The sequence below is a fragment of the Limulus polyphemus genome, unplaced genomic scaffold (genome assembly GCF_000517525.1).
Source record: "Limulus polyphemus unplaced genomic scaffold, Limulus_polyphemus-2.1.2 Scaffold5495, whole genome shotgun sequence".
In the NCBI taxonomy this organism is placed as follows: Eukaryota; Metazoa; Arthropoda; class Merostomata; order Xiphosura; family Limulidae; genus Limulus; species Limulus polyphemus.
In genome coordinates, this window is record NW_013671105.1 from 43,062 (window position 1) to 52,174 (window position 9,113).

A 9,113-nucleotide genomic window follows, 5' to 3' on the forward strand; every position below is an offset into this window, starting at 1 on the left:
CGTTTGTTACAGCGCGCCTGTTGAAATTAAGTGTATCGCAAAGTTGTGTTTGGAAAGAATAAACCAGTTTTATTTAAGAAAGGACTTGTGTCGCTAAAGTTTCGTTGGAACGAATTTACGGAAAATTAATTAACAAACGGAGACGTAACAATATTAAACGTTAGTTATATGTTAATCGTTAGGCCTATTACTTCTTGTAACGCTTTTTTCTGCTTGCCAGTCAGTTCTTTGCTGATGTTGACATCTTTGTATGTCTTATCTTCACCTAGTGGTCTTAGGTCTAGTAGGCCCTCATCTTCTAAGACAAAGTCATTGTCTTGTGGTTCCGCATCTATGATGGCCACACCTGTAACATCCATTTCTGTTTCAATAGCTGCACCCCTTAGGTCTTCTTTTCTCCCAAAATACTTCTTCAACAGGTTGGCATGGTATATCTTGGTCTTTCCATTCACTTTCACCTTGTACTCCATTCTGTTAAGTACTTCCTGTACTTCAAAGGGTCTTTTCCATTGCAAGGTATGTTTTTGTGGCCTGCGGGCATCAGAAGTAAGACCATTTGTCCAACCTTGAAACGTCGATCCTTGGCCTTCATGTCATAGAAATGCTTCTGACTGCCTTGAGCCACATACAAACTCAACTCTGTTGAGCGAGTTGAAAGGTCTCCTCCAGTTAGTTGCTGACGTCTAACACATACTGGTATGTGTTCCTTACTTCTGACTCTTCTTCTCCCATCCATAGCTCTTTCAATATTTGCATCAAATCTCGTACTGTTCTTCTATACAGTAACTCAAAGGGTGAAAATCCTGTACTTGCTTGTGAGACTTCTCGATAAGTAAATAATACTGCCTGCAAGTACCTGTCCCAGTCATGTGGTCTCTCTTGGCACATCTTCTTTAGCATGCTCTTTAAAACTCAATTGACTCTCTCACAAAGTCTATTACATTTAGAATTGTATGGGGTGGTAAAGAGTTGCCGAGTACTGATGAGTCTGCACACTTCCCGCATCAGTTCTGAAGTAACCTTGGTCCTTCTGTCACTCAGAATTTCTCTCGGAAAGCTTATTCTAAAAATATCTCCAGAAGAGCTTCTGCTACTCTCTCTGTCTCTATCTTCTCCAGTGCTATTGCTTCTGGATAACGTGTCGCATAGTCGACTGTTGTTAGAACATATTGGTTGCCCTAGTCAGACACAGGTTCTAGTGGCCTTATCAAGTCCACAGCTACTCTGCTGAATGGCTCTTCTATGAGAGGCATATCCTCCAATGGAACTTTGGCTACCTTCCCTCTAGGTATTGTCCTTTGGCAGGTGTCACATGACCTGCAGAATCTACTCACATCTCAAATAACTCCCGGCCAATGGAAGTTACTGGTGATTCTGTCTGTTGTTTTCTTTGATCCTAGGTGTCCTCCTACGATGAATTCATGAGCCAATTTTATCACTTGAGTCTGGTATTCTGTTGGTACTATGATCTGTTTAACTTCCTCAGTATAACTGCCTTCATGGATTCGGTATAGAACTATCTTCCGGTCCTCTATTTTATAAGTATCTTTCCCTTTTGTTTTGTGCTCGACTTTCTCCTGGGCATTGTCCCAAAGTTTCTGCAGTAAATAGACTTTCTTTTGTGCTTCCTTCAGTTCCTGCAAATCTTACTTCGGGATGATTCTTTTTGACACTTGCAGGGGCTTGATGTCTTGTTTGATCTTCTTTTCTTACGCTCTGGTGGTGACAGCAGATGTTTCATCAATCTTTTTTCTGTCTAGTTCCTCCAACTTTTTTACTACCTGGTATGTTTCCTATCACCAAGTCGTGTATTGGTTCCTTGATACACATGGCCTCAAGGTCTCCTACATAACATGGAGTATCCACCTATATTTTTGCCATGGAAAACTTTCTTGCTGCCCCATCAATTAGCACACAAACAGGCATACCTTGACTGTCATCAGATCATTGGATACTAGACTAGTTCTCACTGCTGCACTACTGCACCCAGTGCCTTGTAGAAACTTCACTTTCTTGTTTTCATCATACCCTTCACATATTGACATATTATGGTTTTTTGGCACCTCCTGATATTTGCCACATGCTCCCATCACTATTGGCACTGTTGATCTTTTTGCTAACTTGAGCCAACCATTAGTCATGCACTGATCGATCATGCTTTTTTTTGTATTGAATTTGACAGGTAGTTTTGATTCTCTTTCTTGTGGCAGCAGCATCCATAGTGCTAGTCACACTTTTCTTGTTTCTTACTAGCACTGTCTTTGTAAATAGCTCCAGCTGTTTTATGTTGAGGTTTCTGCTGTTGTTTGCTGGTAATGGACTTGTACTCCTTTGCAATGTGTCCCATTTTATAACAAACGTAGCATCTCTTCTCTCTTCTGTCTATTAACTTACTATCACCTTTGGTAAACTCCTGCTTCTGGTCAGCCATTACTGGTTTCAAATTTAACAGGACATTCTTGGACTTGCCAGTTATACTACCTCCATGGGCTTTCACTTACTGTTCTGCCAGCTTGATCATCTCATCTACGTCTTTTGGTGCTCTCTCCTTTAGTAACAATGATATGTCAATTGAACATGTGATCATGAACTGTTCACATACTAATAGGTCTGCCAATCCCTCAAAACTATTTTCAGACATGGCCACATCAGCCCATCTTGTGAAATATCGCTGCAGACGTGCCGCAAACTGAAATACAGTTTCTCCAGTGTTGGGTTTGACTCCTCTGAACTTCTGACGAAAACATTCTTCAGTAAGTTCATATCGTTTCAATATAGCCACTTTTAATTTGACATAATCCATGGCATATTCTGACATCATGCCTGCATGTACTTGTAGGTCTTTTCTTGTGAGAAGTGAGCTCTAGTTTTTGTTGTTGTTTTACAAATTCTCGTAGTTCACTGTCTTTTAACCGAAGACGTTGTCCAATTTCTATCAATTTATCAAAATTGACATGGTTAATAGCGTGATTGTAATCTCTAAACTATTTTCGTTACTACTACAGTTGTGCATACATATGCCCACTTATTTCCGCTATTGTTCACGCTTTCTTCTATCGCACTTCACTTGTTTTCAAAATAATTATATATATATAATTCTCTTCTTCTTGTCAAAAGTCAACTTAGGTCTATTCAGTTACTTTAGAATCTCAGTTGACAAACCTAACTATTTTTTCTATTACTATCACACTAGTATTCTGTGTGTGATTCACTTACAACTGTAGCACGAGTTACCATAATCGTTTGGTCTTCTTTCTTATATATATATCCTCTGTTCCTTTTGTCAAAGTGCACTCAGGTTGATTAAATTACTTTAGAACCACGCTTTGACGGAATAATTCTGATTTTTCCTTTTCTGCTGTTAGCCTTACTGTAACATATTGTTACGTCTGTGGTCGTTGGCTAATTTTCCGTAGAAATTCTTTCCGAAAAACCTCAGCGATACAAGTCCTTTCTTAAATAAAACTAGTTTATTCTTTCTCAATACAACTTTGCAATACACTTAATTTCCACAGTCACTTTAACTTAAACACACGCTATAATTCACAATGATTCACGCACTTTACTTACGGTCACTACCGTGCTTGACTCAATTGTCCGTCTCTATCTCTGCCTATCTGCAATTCAAGTTCCGATTATCTCGCTTTATTTGCCCGCTTATATACAAGAATAGAGAGCGTCTAGCAAATACTGGATTATTCGTGATGTTCCCGATCCTTCTAGATACTCATTATGTGTTACCAGCGTCACGTGACTTCCACTGTCATAACAATATTAAACGTTAGGCATATGTCAATCGTTAGGCTTATTACTTCTACGATAGTTAACTTCATGCCAAAATTTTCTTTGCACGTAAATTTATTCTCTTCTGCTATTGTCTGTCTGCTTGTTTTCACTCGTCTCACACTATTTATATGTTTATCACTTAATCGTCTGTCCGCCTTCTAGAAATCTATATTCTCTACATCAATGTATTGCACGCGACGTTCCATAATCTCAACATCAATGTATTGCACGCGACGTTCGATAATCTCAACATCAATGACTTATAAACAAACTTCCTACAATTGTCTGCTTTTAATTCTTATTATAACAAAAACTAAACAATAATAAAATATTCTCTCACAAAAATAAATTCATCAGTAATATCTAAACGAAACAGTCTTTTATATCATGACAATGTATTTTATCTTGAGCGAGTTGGTTAGTGGGAATAAATCTCGAGAGAAGACCGCCAGTTTTTTCTATTCTTGAATCCTGTAAAAGCGAACATCCAGAACCAAAAGCAAGTACACAGCACCGTGTTTTTGTGCCTTTGAGATAAAGTGTGTTTTCACTGTGTGATACACATCCTTTCTAGTCCGCTTATTTTATTTTATTTTTGCTCAAAAACTCGGTTAGTTTTAATTTCGATTATGGGGAACCCACTTTGAGACTAAAAATGTGTTACGTCAGCGGGAGTCACGTGACGCTGATAGTGCATGCGTGACTGAGTTTCTCGAATTATCACGGAACTCCTCAAATTTTTGAGAAGCCTCTTTGTTAGTATATAAGCCTGGCGAGAAAACCCAGCGGGAATGAATGTATGGTTAAGCGAACAGTAGTTACGGTTTTTCGTGTAATATAAAGTGTGTGTTTTGTACTCGTCGAGAGCGAAGATATCGAGATTGTGAATCGCTGTGATTTATAGCGTGTATTATAAAAGTTATTAAGTTTAAAGTGACGAGAAACGTACTGACTGTGGAATTATTGTGTACTAAAAGTTTGTATCGAGAAAGAATAAACTGGTTTAATCAAAAAAGGACTTGTATCGGTGAAGTTTCTCGGAAATAATTTCTACCAGGAATTAACAAACAAGCAGATACGTAACAAATGCTTGGAGATGGCTTTAATGGGTAATGAAGAAAAACTTTAAATATAAGTTTAACATAACAGCAATTATACAACGTTTCAACAAGGTTTTGTCATCATCAGGTACAAGTAGTTTTACACTGACACAGATACATATATACAGTATGGAACTTATATTAACATTTTTCTTCATTACCCATTCAAGCCATCTCCAAGCATTATCGGTTAGTTTTAGTTAAATTCAGTATTACATCGTGAAATCTTCTGGCAATCCTCCCATAATATAATGGACGTACCTAATTTACTCTTTCGGGAAACATCACACTATCAATTCAATCCGTAGCAGATTAAAAAGGAGATTATAGGAACATAAAGCCATAGATTGGCCATTTTTAGGTTATGTACTATTTAACCCTCTTTTTAGCAAGCTGAAATAACGAAACAAAATGTAAATTTGTCGAATATTTAAAAACAAAAAGTCATAATAGCATTGATAGTTCTTGCTTAATTCTCAGAGTCTGTGGCATTTAGATTCACTGATATCTACAAGAAAGAAACCGAGTATCTGCAAAATGCAGGATCTGGAAATGTTATGCAGAGTATTAAATTCAAGGCACATCAAAGAGAAACAAATAAAGCAAAATCTATATTAACAATAGTTATGTAAGTTTGGAACAAAACTGTTCAGTTTCTTTGTTCTATTTTGACTTTTTTATGTCTAGTGGGGTAGAAGAACAGGATAATTTTTCATGTCTACACAGAAAACAAAGATCCGACAAATGAATAATATAACAGTCAGAATAGGGCTCTAGAGCACATCACAGAGTCTTTAGATTATATACATAATTTATTATTCCAAATAACATACAGTTATTGAGTGGTTCTTTTGGATTATTTTGTAAAAAAGGAAGTCCTGATCACTTAATAATAACAAATATGTTTTATTTCTTCAAGTTTCACGTTTAGCATAACTGTTATTTAACGATATGCTTAACTTCACAAATAATCTAAGCTTAAGAGAAAATCCATTATCTTTTAATTTTTTATCTATTTCTTTGTCAAAACAGAAATTAATATTCACACCATTGAAATAACTAACTGACTGTTTAAAAAACAGTAATAGGCAAAATGACTAAATCACGTACCAGTTACATATTAAGTAATAAACTCACTAACTCACACTTAACTCATTATGTATTTATGATTCAAATTGCTTTCTAATCTTTGGGGAAAGTTCCACATATTAGGGTCACACCCACCACGTTACATTAAGATTCCTTCTAGCTAACAGCAATACAAATTTCAAGAAACATCTAAGTTAACTGAAACTCATACTTACTTGTACAAGTATCTGTGTCACTCCTTGAAGTGGCTTTCCTCACCTAAGAGAGTACAGACACAGACATGGAATAAAACTGGTAGAAGCTTCTAAAGTATAGCCATTATTGAATGCAACTTTATCCTAGAAAATAAGATTAGTGTATGTTTAAGACTATTGTGCATTCGGTTTACCAGGAATATGCTAACTATATCATAGCATTTACACAAACGTTTTTAAAAACAGTCTCTAGGTATATCCAAATAAAAATATACTAATTATAGAAAAGTAAAATATGATGATATCAAATATCAGTAAATGGTACATACATAAATATAATATCTATTTCTAAACAACAGATCAATTACAGCATTAATATTTATACTACTTCTTTCTAAGCTATTTATGGAAGTTTGGCTTTACAGATAATATTATTTCAAATTAAAATATAACGGGTAATTTTGTGTGGTGTGGTATTGAAGTGCGTGGATCTCCTGCATTACAGCCAGATAGGACCCACTAACTGGAGGTTTGAAGAATATCACGTCATAGAGTATGGGTCTGTATCACAATCTAAATTCTGGCTGAGTTCACCAATGAAGAAAGAAGCGAAACACAGGATTGTCAGCACAACAGTCACTACTCACAAGTACAATCAAAGGACAAAAACAAAATCACCCAAACACAAACAAAATCAAGAGTGTATTATAAGTTTGTTGAATTGGAAAAACCTTTAATAGATCTCTTTTGCCAGAGATCTCCCTTCAATATAAGATGAAAGAAAATATAGTGAAAATGCTAAAATAAATATAACTTCTGAAGTTAAGGTAAGATAAAGTTAAACTATGAAATGTCACGTAAAGAAGTCTAACAAAAGTTAAAACTTACCCTAGAATCTCACTTTAAGGTTTTACAAAGTCAAAATGTGAGTGAAGCTTAGTAAAAAATTTCAGCAAAATTTCAAACATTCTTACAAATTCTGCCTAACAGAGGAGATCATGGCTTTAAAGTTAAAGAGAGAATAGAAATAACTACAATGCCAGGTTGCACATGTCATGTGTTTGCACACATTACTTTCATCTACTGGGATTCAAATGCAAGAGTTGAGCAACACTAGGCCATTACGTTATTTGCATCTATGGCATCTAATCAGTCTGTTTTGTTTACAGTTGTAGAATGCCAGTGAAGTATTTAGTTTCAGTGAAATGCTTGGATTAGTATTATTTATCACGTATATTCTAATACTTGATCAGTCAGCTATGAAACTGTGGAAATAAATTTATTTTCATATTCAAATTGTTTTCACGAAACAATTTAAAACAAACTCGCACAATGAAAGAACAACACTATTGTGACGGGTAGGCATTTAGGCTAGTCGTTGGTGCTTCGACTTTTACCACCAGTCACACTCATTTATTTAAATGAGAATACAGTACACACAAGTCACTAGCTCGAGGAGTTTAGGATTAGAATAAAGAATGACTCAGAGACGGGGATTACACAAAAACATCAGTCTTTAATAACACTTTTTAAAGAGGCGATTACAACACTTACATTTGTTGTTCACTTAACTCAATTAATTTCTCATCAATTTCCAATAGTTCATTTATTACTATTAACACCTTTTCAATCACTGTGTTACTATAGGTATATTCAGGTATTACTAGCTATATTATACATTTAGTTTCTTAGTTACATTGATTGACTGAGAGAAATATCGTTTATAACTTACATCAAAGTTGGAGTGGCAAGCTTGCTTTTTTAAATATTGGATACCTTCAGCATCTTGAACTTGTTATTTACTTTCTGTCTCAGAGAACTGAACTGCGAACAACTTCTCAACTGAACTGAACTATCATTCTGAGGAGAACTGATATTTAGCTCCCAACATGAATTTTTAAATGATATCTTCTCAGTATCCTTACGAGTTTCCAAATAGTGTGCATAGCTACCCGCAAGTAGTTCTCACACTTCATTGGTTAATTTCTGCAACTCATCGTATTTCCCACAAACAAATCCCCAAAACTCTCAAGTAATTGGTTGCCTGTTGGGAGCAGTGAATTGGTGGCCTTCTAACTTGGATAATTACACCAAAATCCGTAAAAGATACTGCCTCAAGAGTTCCAACCATGGTAGTTAACCCCAACTTTTTCATATCTTCCACTGTACTAAAAGGCTAGTGTCATCAGTTCATCATTGTCAAAGTCGTGGTTTACTTATACTGGGCTCTTTCCTTCTACTAAGCATAGCTATGAGCGTCAGTTTTCTCTATAGCTCCTTCATTTTTCTGTAGCTAATTGGTTAATTGTACTTTGCCTGTTTTAAACTAGAACTAGGCAATTTTTTCGTACGTCATCTTCCTTGGGTGGGCGTGAAGACCAAAATCTTTCTTTACTGTTTTTCTCAATTTTTATTTAATTATCGGTGCAATTGTATGAAATATCTACTATTCCCAATTACTTCACTACAATACAAGTTATCTTTCCTGCAAGTGAACATGGTTAATGGTCAATTCGTAAACAAGGCCTCAGACACAGCTAGAATAAGGAAAAGGCAAGTGAATTGAATTCCTCTCAAATATTAGATAGGTCCACTTAATAATGAGAGGGTTAAGCAAGAAATTTACAAAGTATTCTACATTTGAGCACCCACTGAGTTTTAATTTTTTTAACTGCGTGAGAAATGTGGAAATTGGACACATGTGATGTTAAGTGAAACAATTTCTATTATAAACAAAGCAAAAAACAGCGTGCATACTTGCATAAACCCTTATACAATTGAATCTGGATACTCTATCCCATACCCTTCCAAGTTGTGCTAGCCATGACTTACTACAATCATGGCTGCTTGTTGCTTTACAATCTTCTAATATATTGTTACGTATCTGCTTGTTTGTTAATTTCCCGTAGAAATTCTTCCCGAGATACTTCAGCGATACAAGTCC